Below are 17,216 nucleotides of genomic sequence, written 5' to 3'. Positions count from 1 at the left end.
TCTTGTGAAATCGGTAGCCTCCAGATTTAGAAAGAAGCTCTGTCTCAAAAAAGAAGGGAGTGATAGAGAAAGATACTCAACATCAACATCTGGCCTCCGCATATATGTACACAGACATACATGTGTACGTGTACACACACAAACAAAACAAAACAAAACAAAACAAAACAAAACAAAACAAAACAAAAAACCCAGGGCTGGCAGGAAGACCTAGTGAGTCAAGGTGTTTGTCGCCGAGCCCAATGACCTGAAACCCGCACGATAGAAGGTTTGTCCTCTGACCCCAACGCTCAGTCATGCACACACAAAATAAACAGTAAGCACACATGTGTGCATGCACAAACACAATAAATAAATGTATAAAAGAATTAAAACAAAATAAAAACCAAAATCACATATATGGTAATGTTAAGATACTTAAAGCTGTCTCTCTCTCTCTCTTTTTTTTTTTTAGTTTTTGAGACAGAGTCTCATGTAACTAAGGCTGGTCTCAACTTGCTATGTAGCTGAAGGTAATGTTGAACTTCTGATTTTCCTACCTCTGCCTTCTGAGTGCTGAGATCAGCGCTTTGCACCACCATGCCTACCTTATGCAGCTCCAGGGATTGAGTTTGGATCTCGTGTGTGCTTAGTAAGCACTTGACCAACTGAGCCCCATCTTCAGCCAGCACTCTCTCTGTGAGAATGCCCCTCACCCGTGTCCTTTCCTTTTCCTTTCTCTCTCTCTTTTAATTTCTGTGATTAAATCTTTACTAATCTTAAGGGAGCTGGAGCGGTAGCTCAGCTATTAAGAACACTGATTGTAACCAGTGGTGGTGGCATAGGCCTTTAATCCTAGCACTTGGGAGGTAGATCTCTGAGTTCGAGGCCAGACTGGTCTGGAGTAAGTCCAGGATAGCTAGGGCTACATAGAGAAACTCTGTCTCAGGAAGAAAAAGAAAAAAAAAAAGAAAAAGAAAATCAGTGGCTGCTCTTTCAGAGAAACCAAATTCAATTCCCAGCACCCGCTTGACAGCTAGCAACCTTGGGTAACACCAGTCCCAGGAGAACCCAATGGCCTCTTCTGGTCTCCGTGGGCATGATATGCTCATGGTTCACAGACACAGGTGTGCTCAAATCCCTAGACATGTAATAGAAAATTAAACAAGCCTGTCAAAAAAAGATTTATTATTTTAAAATTTTATGTGTGTGGGCCTGAATGCATACGTGTGCATCACACGCATGCAAGTGCCCTTAAAGGGCAGAAGAGAGTATCAGATCCTCTAGAGTTACTGATGTGTGTGCCGGGAACCAGACCGAGTCCTCTGCAAGAGCATCGGGTACTCTTGACCACCGAGCTTCCCTCCCCCCTTTACTTAATAAACTGCAACTTTACTTCATACTGACTTGTTCTGAAATTATTTTCTGTTGTGCAGTCAAGAATCCTAGCTTCGACTTGGCATGGTGGTGCACACCCTAATCCCAGGGCCTGAGAGGCAGAGGTGGTGGATCTCCATGAGTTCAAGACCAGCTGGATCTAAGTAGTGAGTGCCAGGGCATCCGAGGCTAGGTAGATAGACCCTGTCTTAAAAAAGAAAACAAACAACCCCCCCCCCAAAAAAACCCCAGCTTCCCCTGATTAGAGATCTTTTATAAGAACTCTGGCAGCTGCAGGCAGCTGCATAGAGCTGTTTCTTGCTCCTTGTTGCTGATTCTAATTGGGTTCAGCCAGCCGACCTCTCTGCTGAAGTACTTTGGAAACTGTAATTTCCTAGAATTATTTTGTATCTAGTACTTCCAGGACTCAGGTACTTCCTTCCTTGCTTTCTTTTTGTTGTTATTGGTTTTATTTTTGATACAAAGTCTCACATTGTAACTGAGGCTGGCAAACCACTATGTACCCACATGGAACTGGCATCCATCCTTGTATCTAGGTCCTCAAGTGCTGGGATTGAGGCATGCGCCCTACTGCTTGGCCTTCTGCTGCTCTGGGGGCTTAGGCTTTCAGCAAAGCCAACTGCTTCTGATTAAAGCAGTCTGGTTCCCAGACCAGGAAGAGGTTAGCATTACCTGAGATCAGCCTCCTCCTTCAGATCTAAATGTCCTTCCTGTCACACACTGCCTCAGACAGGAGGAAGTCACTGGATATGGAGCTAATTTGTGTGTTGGCAGAAACTGGACCCACAAATCTGAGAAACTTTCTCAGGGTCACAGAGAAAAGAAAAGTACGCTTTTGGTTGGTCAGAAGGTTGTGAATTATCTCATTTGTTCACAGTAAGTTGCAGGTTGAACTCCTGCACTTTCCCCTCTTCTCACAGCTGAACTTTGGGGGACAACCTTCCAACACTAAAAACCAAACCAAAACACCAAACCTTTGCGACACACACATCTGTGTCAGGGACTGTTTGCCTGGGTGGGGTGTATTAGCTGCTGGAACAGGGTCATCCCAATGCATCGGTGTTTAACACACCAACGTTCAGGTCCTGCTCACACCATCTTGGCACTTCTGGGCTGGATGGTGGGGTTCGCTGTGGCTCTGGTAGCCCCAAACTGAGCAGGTGCATCTGAACACATTTCCAAATCACTCAGGTGAGGGCAGGAAATGAGACATTGTGTATCAGCTAAATAAGATGTCCCTGGGAACTAATGGGCCAGAGAAATCATTGACCATAGCTAATTCTAAAGAGGACTGATAAGAGTGAGAGTATCAAGTCCCCAAGGGACTGAGAGGCATGTGGGAAGCTGTTCCAACCACACTGGAGTTCCCAGCTCTCGGAGATTCATTCTTCATTTACTTGAAACAACTTTATTGAAGCACAGTGGACATCATGATTAACACTTCGGTCATTTTGCGTTTGTGTAAACCTGTGCTTGCTTCTGCAGGTGCCACAGCTTTATCAGGCTCAGCCTATGCATTTGTGTCCAGTGATCCGGGTGGTTTCTTTCGTTGCTTCTCTAGAATAATGTCTTGTAAGGTTCATGGAGTGGCGGCTGTGAGGACTCTAGCGTCGGTCTCTGTATCATCCCAGTCCTCCTCCAGTGGTGTCTCACACACTTCCTGTGAATATTGAACTTTATGACAGTTACCGCTCGCCTCTGCCAGCACCCATGATCCGGATGTCATGACTCTGGCTATGTGCTGTGTCTGCTTTAAGCAGCCAGTTCCCTCCCGTGTGTGTGTGTGTGTGTGTGTGTGTGTGTGTGTGTGTGTGTGTGTGTGTGTGTGTAAATACACTTACAACATCTATATCTCAACTAAGGAATTTCAGTCCTGGCAGTCGTAGTAGGTCCAATAATTCCAGCACTTAGGAGGTGAAGCAGGAGGATCAGGAGTTCAAAGTCTTTGCTGCATTGTAGAGTGGAGGCCAGCTTTGGCTGCATAAGATCTTGCCTCAAAGAAAGAAAGGAAAGGAGGGAGGGAGATGATAGATAGATAGATAGAATTTATTAAGTAGAGAAAGATATAGTGCATGCTTTAGCTTCAAGTATGAGTGTTGTAAAAAACCTCAGAGAAGCTTAATATTTACATATGTGAACCTGTGGTTTTTAGGGCTGTATTACTCAAAAGACATAATATACAACTAGGTTAAAAGATAAGCAAAGTTTAAAAATTAGGTAACAGTTAAAGATTAAGTAAAAATGAGTTAAGTAAAAACCCATCAGTGCTTACGAGTTTGCTTAAAGAATTTTCTCTGGTGACTGAACGGTAAGGTGGCTTAGGAGGCTTATTGTTTGGGTGTAGGGATAAAAGAGGGGCGCTGATAGGTTAAGCCCAAAGGTCGCCTTCTGGCCCTAGGTAAGCAGGATTCATTTGCTTTGGTGAGCTTGTCAGTTGCGCTGCAGTTTCTCGACTCTGAGCCTACAGGAAACGTTATCAGATTAAAAGATGAGGTGTTTCTTCCCTTCCCACGTCCCCTGAACTTTGCTGTTTTCCTATCTGGTTCCCAAAATGCAATTTCTTAGCTAGGTGTGGTGGTCCACACTACTCTAACCCCAGCACCTGGGAGGCCAAGGTAGGGTTACTGCGGTTCCAGACATCCTGGACTGCAGAGAAACATGTAATTTCAAAGAATTGAAACAAAAATAACAGCAAAATAATTTAAATTCTTTCTTTTCGTTTTGGGAACAGGGGCCCATATTGCCCAGACTGACCTCAAACTCACTACGTAGCTGAGGATGACCTTGAACTTCTGATCTTTCTGCTTCTACCTCCCAAGTGCTGGGATCACGGGCTTGATCACTCTTCCTGCGTTTACGTGATGTGGGGGACAGAACTCAGGGCTCTGTGCATGCTGGATAAACCTCTGCCTGTTTTCTCTCATTGGCCGAGCAATATTCAATATGTTGAATGCACAGTCTCAGGTAGTCCAGCCTGGCCTCAAATTTGCTATTTAGCTGAGGATGATCTTGGATTGTCTTTGTTTGTTTGTTTGTTTGTTTGTTTTGAGTCAGGGTTTCTCTGTCTAACAGTCCTGACTGTTCTGGAACTTAACTTAGTAGACCAGGCTGACCTCAAACTCCCAGAGGTCCACCTGCCTCTGCCTCCTGGGTGCTGGTATTAAAGGCATGCGCCACCACCACCCAGCTTGACCTTGAACTCTTGATCTTCAGGATTCTACCACCTTCCAAATCCTGGGATTGTAGGCATTCACCACCACACTGGGTTTAGACAATTCTTTTAAATAGTTTTTGCAGCAAGTAGGCTCAGTGGGTAAAGGCACTTGTTTGATTCCCCAAACCCACCATGGTGGAAGGAGGGAACTGACTCCCCCAAGGAGTTTTCTGAATAGCAGATGTGTGTCCATACTTATAATAAGTAAATGGGGCAATAAAAGAAAAAAGGGCACATTATGTTTATCAATTAAGTCCCACCTTGGGTTTATGTCGCCTGGTACCAGTTCCTTCTGCACAGAGGACTCTGGTGACAGACCTGGAAGCTAACAGAGAATTCCTTCAGCGTCACACGTGGCCATAAGCCATGCATTCTTGAATATGCTCAGTTGAAAGTGATTACTGAAGTAAGAAAGATGTCAGGCACATTTTGGGGCAGGAAATGTGTGTTTGAAAGGTTAAAATGGTGGACAAGAGTGCCTCTGGGCATGCTCAGCTTGCACACAGGTTTAGCCAAAACTAAATAAAGGGCACTTTGAAGGTGTATTACACAGCCTGCCCCTGAAGTGCCGACTCACTTAGAGGTGGATGGTTTCCCATAGCGTACTGTTCGTCAAATGTGTTTCCGGTGACTGTGTGCGTCGCTCTTATCTTCATTTCTTAATGCGAAATGAGCCACTTATCTCGGCTTTTAATGATCTCATCTTTTTCTCTGGTTTTAAGCAATTTGATCTTGATGTGCTATTGCGTGCTTCTCATCACGGTTCTTGTTCTTGGGTTTTATTAGGTTTCTTTGTTCTGCAAGTTTATTGTTTTTATCTGACTTGGAACATTTTTCAACCGTTGTCTTTTCAGAGGTTTCCACCCCTGCCCTTCCCCCCGCCCCCCCCATCCTTTGCAGTTTGTTAGGATGTCTGAATTTGTATTTCTGCTGAACTCTTTCGCTGTTTCATCTTGTATGGTTCCTTATTTCTGTGTCTTTCAATTCAGAAATCTTTCAGCGGTATCTCTTTGCTGTGGACCACATGGGTGCATTGCCCACCTCCCCCCAGGTGCTGCACTTGCTTCTCTCATTCACATGGAGCGAGAGACTGTAAATTTTAGCTACACTAAGTTCCCATCTCTCCTCCAGCTTCTCAATTGCACAGTCTGCTTTATATTGTGTCTATGTATGTTTGTGTGTGTGTGTGTGTGCATGTGTGTGTGTGTGTGTGTGTGCATGTGTGTTCCTGTGTGCTCAGATATGCATTTGTGTGTAGGCTCTCATGGGTGGGACAGAGACAACTTTGGTTGTCATACCTCAAGGACTACTTGTTTGTTGGAGATAGAGTCTCACTATATAGCCTTGGCTGGCCTGGAACTTGTTGACAGAGGTTTCTGTCCCTCAAGGACTCACAGCTGTTCAGTCTCAAAGAAACACACAGAGACCTACATTAATCATAAACTGGTTGGCCTAGTAGCTCAGGCTTCTTATTAATTAATTCTTACATCTTAAGCTAGCCATTAATTCTTGTCTGTGTCAGCCATGTGGCTCAGTACCTTTTATCAGTAAGGCGTTCTCATCTTGCTGCCTCTGTGACTACTGCGGACTGACTCTTTCCTCTTCCCAGAATTCTTCTGCTCTCGTCACCCCGCCTCTACTTCCTGCCTGGCTACTGGCCAATCAGTGTTTTACTAAGACAATATACTATAAGTGACAGGGTATAAGACCATTGTCCCACAGCAGGAACTTCTAGAGATCTACCTGCCTCTGTGTCCTGAGTGTTAAAGGCATGCACTATCATGCCTGGCTGTTTTGTTTTAGGTTATATTTATTTATATATGCATGAATGTGTATGAGAGTGTACACACACACTATGATGCTTTTGTAGAGGGCTGAGGACAACCCTCAGGAAGTCAGTTTCCTCCTTCTGCCATGCGGGTCCTGAAGATGGAACTCATATTGCCAGACTTAGTGGCAACCAATTTTACTTTCTGAGCCATCTTGCGAGCATGGACTTTGCTCCACCTGGCCGTTGCTCCTCAGAATGCTGTCTATCTTGGGGTTTTGTTGTTTTTGGAGACAAGGTCTCTTGCTGGTCTTGAACTTGCCAAGTAAGTTGTATTGACTGACCAGTGAGCCCAGGGATCAGCTCATCTCTGCCTTCCCAGTGCTGGATTACAAGTGTGGGCCACCATGCCTATCCTCTCCATATGGGTTCTGGGGATTGAACTCGGGTCCTCATGCTTGCAAGATAAGCGTTTAACTGACCAGACTGTCTCCCCAGCTCCCAGCATCCCTTTTTTTTTCTGAAGATAACAGTCACATGAATGAGGGCTCGACTCACAGTTTCATCTCCGTTATCACATCTGCAAAGTCCCCACTTCCAAACCCAGTTCTGTGCCAAGGTGCAGTGGGTTGAACTGAGGGGCACAGTTCGGCAGCCCTTCCCCTCCCTGCTCTGCTCTGCAAATCTGAATCACAGGACAACAGCAATGCCCTTTCCCAGAATGGACCCTAGGCTCTCCTCAAACTGAAGAGAAGATGACTCCACTTCTCTTCTCTCTTTCCGTAGGCTAGGGCTCCCAAAGCCTTCATTTCTGGGTTGTCTTTGTCTCTGACAACACAGCCCCCATGCCTGCCAAAGGCAGCTGCTGTTAATTTCACAGCTCAATTGACAAATGATAGAGTCGGCTGAGTGTGTAGAAGTGAATTCCAAAGAAATGGAGAAATCCAAGATACAGCTTTTTGAGGAGCCAGGAGGGTGAGGCTAGACCCCCCCCACACAGCTGGCGGAAAATCCCCCACTGGCACCGCACACCTTTATTAAATATGGTTTCACCAATGTTACTTTGATACATTTCACTCCGGTGCAGATGGAAACCCCACGGCTAATCCAGCTGTACAGTATCTTGATGTCTTTGATATGACATCTGAATTTTTAAGACAATTTTTTTCGATTTATTATATGTGTGTATGAGTGTCTTGCCTGCATGTATGTCTATGTACCATATGCATATCTGGTGCCTGAGGAGGTGGTAAACCTTCATGTGGATGCTGGGAATCGAACCCAGATCCTTTGTAAGAATAGCAAGTGCACTTAACCGCTGAACCACCTCTCTAGCCCTGCATCTGATTTTTGAACCATTACCTAACTACATTGCACTTTTCTGCACTGACCATTTTAGCTATAATTTGTTCGGCTTATCTCTGACTGTTCTTTTTTTGGTGTATAAATGATACAACGACTTTTGCTTTGGTGGAACTAGGACCAAACACAGGGCCTTAAGCTTGCTGGGCAAGTGCTTTACACTGAACTATATTCCCAACTTGCTTGTTTATTTCTTTTAGACAGGGTCTTGCTGTGTAGTCTAGGCTGGCCTAAAGCCACCCAACTTCTATGATTTCAGGCATGAGCCGTCATCCCTAACAGTGCAGCCATTTTGAAGAAAGTTCTTGCATGTATTTCTAGGCACACTCAAGGCTGGTATCAAAAGAGTGTTGGCTATCAGCACAGTCAAGTATCTGATGGGTTCTGTGGTCTCCTGAGCTAGGTCACAGCAGCCACGTCCACCCATCAGGGTCACTGATGGTTCTGAGCTTCTAATCACCTCTGTGGAGCCCTGACCTCTTTTGGGGTCAGTCTAGCACCCCAGGCCAGGCCTCGGTGGGCCCAGGAAGTGGTTTTGTTTCTGGATCACTTATATACAGGACCTTTAGTGGGAACAGAGTGGAGGGGCTGGATCTCATCGAGTGCCCCCGCAGTGTAGACAGTTGTCTGTGTCCGTGCAGTGAGGACACCCTTCAGGGAACTTACTGGCTCAGCCCTCACAAGACAGAGGTTACAGATGTGAATGTACTTTCAAGCTATACTGTGTCTATTTTGTGGTGGCGATGTCCTTTCAATGGAACGACTCCCTTCCCATGCATTCTTCTTCACCCACAGCAGCTGCAGGATTCAGACCTAGAAGATGCTCCAGAAGGTGGGGAGAGCTCTGCATTGTCCAGAATCCTTCCTTCTGCATTCTCATGGTTCCCAGGGAAAGTTTTGGCCGGGGAGCAGTCCTTGACAGCCCCCTCCACCACGGAGAGAGCCGATTTCCATACTGGTACACCTCTTCCCACTCCCCTCCCCCCAACTCCCTCCTCCAGGAGTTCTAATCTGTTCAGCCCGAGTTTGTAGCCTCTGACCCTAGATACAACCTCTGAGGTCAGAGACTAGCCTTTGTTCCCATGTTTGACTTCTCTATGCTTTCCCCAGACCCGGGCACATTTTTTGGTCCCAAGCAAACATTTGTGGAATAAATGAATCAGAACTAGAGAGTACTGTCATTGCCCTAACCAGATGGAAAGGGAGTCATGGAGTGAACCATGATTAAGGCTCAGCCCAGGAGCCTGGGCTTGTTTAAGGCCAGCCAAGCATTAAATCTCAAGATAGAGATGACCACTTAGGTAGTCAAGTGGCCTGTCTGAGCCACCCCCCGGCCATGTGTGTGTTTCTCCCCACCCCTAGTGAGAGGACCGAGAGAATGTTGCAATTTCCCCTAAGAAAGGAGGGACTCTTGCTTGCCACTGAGCATACGACAACTGGAAATTGGTTTGTAGAGGTTTTAGGAGGCTCCATGGAGCCTGCTGCACAGTACCGTCAGATGAAAGTTGGAGGGACCTGTGTCTGCCTAGGAAGGAGAGCAATGATGGGCCTGGCAGGGAAGTGGCCACCTCGGGTGTCTTTCCTGAAGGCTTGTTGACCATGGAAGTGCCCTCCCCTAGGAGGCTGGATCCCCACTTTCAGACTGGCTGTCTGCCCTAACCTGTATCATCCCCCTGAGCGCTGGGGAGCTCCAACCCCTCCATTACCAGCCCTCAAATTCTGGAGAGGTCTGGAGCCAGCCTGTCTCCCGTGGCATTGAGTTCTAAAGTGGCTTAGCATCTGTGACCAAGAAGCTAGGGCATGCTCCATCACGAGGCCTTGTCAAATGTGGAGACCTTCACTTCAGAAACACAGTTGAGGGCCAATCTCACACATCATTTTTTGGTCCTGCGGTGCCCCCTGGTGGCCGGAGTCTAGCTCCTAGCGGACTCAGCCTGGTGGCCCAGAAAGGGTGGCCATCCATGAAGGCACTGTGTCTTGGCTGATGATGAAGGGTGCAGTTTATAAAAGTGATGTGGGTTGAATTGTGTACCTCAAAGATGTAACTTTGTCTGGAAAAAGCTTCTCTGCAGATGCCCTTTTGAAAAAGAAGCCGTGGCTAGAGCGATGGCTTAGCAGTTAAGAACATTTGCTGTTCTGGTTGAGGACCCAGGTTTGGGTCCCAGCACCTTCGTGGCAGCCAACAACCATCTGTAACTCCAGCTCCAGGGGATCTGAGAATGGCTTTTGGCTCCTGCTGGCACCGGGCATGCATATGGTGTATATACATACATACATACATACATACATATGTATGCACATGCTTACATACATACATACACAAAGCACTCATACGTGTCACAAAAGAACAGGAGGAAAAGATATGGACTGTTGAGATGGCTCTTCCCTATTGGGTAATAGTGCTTGGCAGCAAACCTGACCATCTAAGTTCAATCCCTGGGACCTAATTGGTGGAAGAACCTAACAGCCTTCTGCAAATTATCCTCTAACTTCCGCCACATGCGTGCATGTGCAAACACACATGGACACACACACCCTGTAAAAAGAAAGAAAGGTGTAGACCTTGGGGTGGCCCCTTAACCTAACGTTCTTTATGTCTTAGGAAGAGGAGAAATGCCGGGTGGTGGTGATGCACCCCTTTAATCCCAACACTTGGGAGACAAAGGCAGGAACATCTCTGAGTTCAAGGCCAGCCTGGTCTACACGGAGAGTTCCAGGACAGCCAGGGCTACACAGAGAAATGCTGTCTTGGGGGAGAAAAAGGAGAGACATAGAGGCATACATAGAGCAGGAATACCATGATCGCAAGTCAGAACTTGGAGTGATGCACCTATAGGCTAAAGTGTTTGAAGAGGGGCCTGGGTCAGATGGTCCTCGGCTTTGGAAGACGCCAGTCAGGGCTTCACATTCGTTGTGGATTTCTAGCCTCCGGAGCTGTGAGAGACTTGGAGACATGTGCTGCTAAAGCTTCTTTGTAACATAGCAGATGGCGGAGAGAACAGAGAAAGGGCTAGAGACAGAAATAGAGACAGACACAGAGAGAGACAGCCTCAGAGAGTCTGGGCCACTTCGCCGGGCCTACTTGTTTTATTTAAACAGATAAGAGAAAGCCCCAGGAACTCTGCTAATACAGGTAACTTTTGTTTTAAGTAAATGTATCCTAAACTGTAGAGCAGAAGCATGCTCTGAAATAGAATCTTTCTGTCTGGGCTGTGGCTGTCTCTATGGGTATTGTGCTTGCCTAGCATGTACAGAGCTATGGGTTCAATCCCAAGCAGACTAGGGGTGAAGGTGCATACCTGTGGTCTCGGTCCTTGGGAGATGGAGGTAGGATTTTAGGCCAGCAGAATAAATGCTGCACGTCCTGTCAGCGCCACAGTTTGCTTTAGACCCGCAGTGGCATGAGTTCTGTAAGGTTCCAGATGCTGAGGGCCACAGAGTCTGTGCTGCAGTTACTCACTTCTGCCACAGAGGCAGCATAGAGACACGCTTACGGTTTAAACCGCTTTCTGTGATCCCAAGCGGAAAACAGGCGATTCATCCCGCTTTTAAAGAATCACACCCGAGGCACGAGATTTTAAAACACCCACCCGCATGTTCCCACAGCGGCCCACCGTCCTGCCTTCTTCAGTATTTCCCTCCTTCCTGAAGACATTCGTTGGGCATTCTGTAGAACAAGTACACCAGCATCGCGAGTCTTAGCCCTTGCTCGTTTGAAAACCTTATTTTGCTCTCAGCTTTGTCAGGTGTTATTTCTTGGCATAGGATTCTAGGTCAGCAGGTTTTTCTTCCCAGGCTGCCTGCTGGTGTCCGTGGCTTCTGTTGGGAAGCCAACTGCAGTTACGCCAACTTTGAACTCCACACAAGCTGTTTTATTTCAGGTTGCCTTTAAGATTCCTCTCTGTACTCTTGCGTTTTAGGAAATTGACTGTGTTGGGCTAGCTGTGCCGTTCTGGCGTTGGTCCTGTCACAGAATCAGTCTTTGAACTGCTAAGATCTGTGGTGTTTTTAGAACCCTAGAAAAGTCTATGTATTTTATACTACCCCTTCAGATAGCTCTTTTTATTTTAAAATAATAAAATAAATATTATGATTTTATTTTATCCATTTTGGGGATTACAGCTGTAGGGTGTCGAGCCGTTTGCAATGTGTTGCTTCTCTTCCAGCATCACCACCATTGCTGTCACCACTGTCACCACCACCGCCTCCACCCCCCACCTTCACCTTCACCACCCTACTCCACCTCTTCCTCCACCCCCCACCTTCACCACCGCCTCCACCCCCACCTTCACCTTCACCACCCTACCCCTCCTCTTCCTCCACCCCCCACCTTCACCACCGCCTTCACTCTACCACCATCTTCACTTCGGCATCAGTACCTCCACCCCGTCACCTCCATCTCCACCATTACTGTCTCTACACCAGCACCCCAACCACCACCTCTACCTCCACCCCCTCCACCTCCATCACCAATACCATCATCACCACACCACCACTATCATCCTGGCCACTATTACCACCACCACCACCACCACCACCACCACCGCCACGTCCACTAGGCAGCTCCTGCCTTCTGTGAGTTCACCCGTGGCCTGTGTGCCTGGTCTCCCCGCATCACAGATAATGAGTTACATCCCAAGACCGGAAAAGGAAATACAGGCTAGGTCCAGATACTTTAGATGTCTAGGTAGAAAAGTTGAGGTAACTCAGAGCCAACTTCCAGTGCAACCCCAAAGCTAGAGACATTGTGGAGCGTGAGAAACACGAACGGAGCATGCTCACCTTGACTTCGTGGCAACAGCTCTGCTTAGAAGGGAAATAAAACACCTGAAGTTTCCTTCCTGTCACTTGCTTCCTAAAGTCCTCTCCATTTCCTTACTGGTTGTGCCCCTATTTCCTGCTTTCCACCTTTGCCTGACTTGCTTTTTGTACTCTCGACGGCCGTCATCCTGAGGTACCAAGCTCCTCCACATAATCAACCTTTGGGAATGCTGGCTTTTGTTTTCTTTTCTTGACCTTGACATTCAAGACTTGATTGATATGTGAAGATGGGTGGGGTAGATAAAGAGAACACTGGGCCACTGGACAATTCCTGCTGGATTTCACCAGCAGGGTTCAAGGGGGAACAGAATTTGTTTAGAGAAGAAGTCTTGGGTCTCGAGTGGCTTTGCATTCCCTCTGCCCATAGCAGGTGTTGACAGGCTTAGTGACAGGATGACGTACTGGGATCATCTTTGCCAGCTGTTTTATTTCTAAGTCTTATACTTTTCCAGTTTTGATATTTTCTTTCTTTCTTCTTCCCCTTCCTCCTCCCTTCCTCCTTCCCTTCCTCCCCTGCCCTCCCTTCTTACTCCCTCCCTTTCTTCTTCTCTTTCCTCTTTCCTTCCCTCTTTTGTTGTGGGAGATTTGTTCACACTGGCAATTGGAGACTGCCCATAAAGTTTAACCTTGAATCAGGGCACAGAGTTAGTGACTGACTGACCAGAATTAGCTATAGAGGTTTTGGAGAACCCTGGACACATATTTAGAGACACAAGAAGTTGTAGCGAGGGGCTTAGGAAGACTCATGGCCCTCTTGGATTGGGGACGGAGAGAGAGAGGAGGTCACTGGTCATTTCTCTGCCGCTTCTCTGATCAATCAGGCTTTTATCCTGATATCTGACTCCCAAATTTTATCTAATAATAGAACAATATAAACAAATGCTTCATCTGGCACCCAGCATGGGGAATGAGATCACAAGGTAGGCCTGCAGTTTCGCTGCCTCTGGGATTGTCACTCGTGGTTGACACTGTCATTTAGACTTTGTGCCCTTGCTTCCCTGGCTACACTAGTTTCTCCTGCACATCCCCCTGCTCCCCCTGTCCACTTTCAGGCAGCTTGCTTCCTCTCTGCAAGGGTTGTGGGTTTTCCCTGGACACCCACCCAGGCCTCCATTGTGTAAGCTCAGCTGCCTGGACACCTGCTTGCCCTCACTTGGCTTCCACGACTGCTGCCACCACTGCCCCTGGCTACACAGGTGCCCTCAGCCCTGACCCCTGCCCCCACAGCCAAGTACCGCAGCTACAGCTGGCTCACTCCCCCCACCTCCGCACAACTTTTCTATCCGCATAGTTGCTGCTGTGACAAACTGAAAAGTCATCAGATCCGGTGAGACACCTAGGAATTCTTAAGAAGGAATTTAGATTTTATTAAAAATAAAATCTTTCCCACATTAAGAATGGGAAATATTAGGGTGCAGCGAGTTAAGACTCTGTATGGTTCCACAGTAGATGGTTTGAAACTGGAAAAAAAATAAATGAAGGAAGAACGAACATAGCTGGGATTGACATATTTTTGATTATAATTATTTTCAGTTTAATAATTCATCTTTTATCCTTTAAGAAGTGGTTTGATACCCGTGTCAAATATGAAACATTGACTGATAAGATACAAGCCTTAGAAAAACTTACCAGTGAAATCAAGAAAAGTCTTTACACACAGAAGAATTTAGATCAGAACCTATTGCAGGATACCATACAATCCTACAGGACAAACAGTTATAGAAAAGACTAATCACACTCTAAAGACATGCTTAACAAACAGAAGGGGCAATAAAGACCCCAGAGACAGATTACACAATGCTTTATTAACTTTAAAATTTTAAAATGCTAATGAGAAAGGAACAACAGCTGTGGAGAGACATTGGATAATAGGAAAAAAAACTGCTGAATTAAATCAGCCTGTATACTTTAAAGATATGTGGTTCTCAGAATGGAAACCAGGATATGTGTTATGTTGGGGAAGAAGTTATGCCTGTGTTTCTACAGGAGAAGAAAAGCTATGGATACCATCAAACTTGGTAAAGATTTAACTCAAACAAGAGAGACTTCTTGATTAGAAGAGGCGAAGTTCATCAAATAGTGTGACTATTCAATATAAACTAACTTGAAAGACTAACAAATGCCTTTCATTTTATCAGATACAACCCGCCAAAAAGAGAAGCTTCCCCAAGTTAGGGTTGGGGCAGGGTTTTGTTTCTATCTTTTCAGGAAAATAAAGGCACCCAACTAAGGAATTTGAGGACTGGACAAATGAGACATATGAAAAAGAAGAGAGAATCATCCAGAGAAAATGTCCCAACAAAGAGTAAATTGACCTAATGGAATAGCACATTTCCAACAGTTTAGAATTTCACAAATCTTCCCAAATGTTTGTTTCTGTTGTTCTCTACAGATGTAGAAGGTGAATGGTCTTTTTGAAGTCTCAAGTCAATTAAAATTACATCTGCTTTGCAGCTAGAGTGTGGCTCTCTCCTTATCTAAACCCAAGCATATTTGCTAAAAGAAAATCTAAAATCTGTCTCATATCAGGAAAGCCTGGTAGGGGACAGAAGAAAAACCAAAATTTAGGGATTATTCTATTGACACTAAGCTCATAAATAAAACCTTTGGTTTTATTTTGACTCTTTAAAACTTTTCTTAAGATATAAATATTATCTCAAAATTTGTAAGATTATTATACATATTTAAACTTTCTGTCATGATATTAATGGTCATATAAAGTACGAGCTAATTCTAGAAATAGGCTTCATCTAGCTTCCTGTATGTGATTTGGGGTTTGAGTCTACAGCACGTAACTAGGAATTAAGCTTGTACCCTGGGTGCATTTAATAGATTATGGTCCTTTAAACTCTCTGAGATCTGCTGCTTATGGACACTTCAGATGTTTATGTTTTCTGCAGTGAACCCTGACCATTCCTGGCAGTGACTTTTGAAATCTCCGAGATGATTTCAAACAACAATTTGAAATTCAAACAACAATTTGAAATTTGAAATTTGAATTTCAAATTCAAATTTGATTTCAAAAAACAATTTGAAATTCAAAAAACAATTTGAAATCAAACAAACAATTTGAAAAAAAAAACAATTTTTTGCAACAACAAATCCACCTGACTGCAATAATGCCATTAAAGCTTACAGCCACCACCCACAAGTCAGCTTCTGACAACCAACTGCTCAGAACAACTTCAAAGCTGTCAACTAGGAGGGTCCAGCCTCATAACTACTCCAGCCAGGACTTCAAACAAGCCCTGCACTTTCCCATCACACTGAGACTGGAAAACACCTAGTTCTCCCAGGACTTGACCATTATCTCAATTTTCTCAAGGACTCCTAAAGATGCCGTCACCCCCAGACAATAGGAAGTAATTTTAAGAACACAATGCCCATATTCCCAAGAGATAGGGTGGGTGATTTTTTGGCCAGCCAGAGGGTTATGGACGCTTATCATCATTTAGAGGGTTTGGTCATGGTCAGGGAAGAAACTAAACAAAGGAGACTAGATTCAGGGATCTTGTTCTGGAAAGAAAAAAAGGGGGGTATAGGAGTGATAGGATAAAAGGGTAGATTATTGAATCTACTTTTAAACTAATGAAGCAACTACTAGTCTTAAATATCTTATGTTGATAAGGATTTTTGTATATTGATACAAATTTAAGTTTATTTTTGTTATACTATATATATGGTTCTCCTCTTGTTTAAGGTACTGCATGTATGCAGCTAATTGAACAATGTAATGTAAATTTGTAGTCCTTAAAAGTTATTATTACAAACTATTTAGGATAATTAAAAAATACAGGTTAGTAGTTAGTCATCTAACAGTCAAATTTGTGACCATGTTAGTTAGGTATGTTTTCAAGGTCAGACAGATATATTTTAGATAGACAGATGGCTTTCAAACATTTCAGAGACCTACACAATATGAAATTTAAGATGTTTTAATAACAGCTGGTCGGTGGTGGTACATACCTTTAATCCCAGCACTTGGGAAGCAGAGACAGGGAGATCTTTGTGAGTTTGAGGCCAGCCTGGTCTATAAGAACTAGTTTCAGGACAACCAGAGCTGTTACACAGAGAAACCCTGTCTTGAAAAACAAAAAAAAAATTTTTTAATAACATAAGGCTTTTCATGACAGATATGTTTGTTCCAGACAGTACCAATTTACTTCAAAAAAGAATGATTGGTACCAAAGAACCTCCATATGGAGTTTACTTTCATTGTGGCAAAGTTAGCCACTGGGCAAGAAACTGCCCTTGCCTTGACTGATGATGTAATGTTGTCCAAACTGGGCAAGCAGAACACAACATAAGGTAGTGATGCCAAACTTTGCCAAGATAAAGTAAGACAGTCCTTCAAAAATTCCTGCTTCACAAAAAAGTCTATCAGACAATCTAGGCCTGTAGGCCAAAGATGGATGCCCCAACATGGGTGACTATCCAGGCAGCCAAATGTCTTTGTTGTTTTTGTTGATTTTGGAAGTTGTTTGCTCTGCACTTCCTGCTTACTGAGCTAATATTATATCCTTCTTGAGTCTCTGATGGTGTTGAGGACTAGATAGTAATAGTTTTCCTTGTTACCAAATTTAGAAAAGAAACTCACAAAAGAGATGTACATATATAAAGTTGAGAGACATAAAAACTTAAGTTGTTTATCTAAGAAAATGCTTTAAGGTTTAA

The sequence above is a fragment of the Myodes glareolus genome, chromosome 22, assembly GCF_982192425.1.
Source record: "Myodes glareolus chromosome 22, mMyoGla1.1, whole genome shotgun sequence".
NCBI lineage: Eukaryota > Metazoa > Chordata > Mammalia > Rodentia > Cricetidae > Myodes > Myodes glareolus.
The sequence above is the reverse complement of the archived record's forward strand: the minus strand, read 5'-3'. Positions refer to the sequence as shown.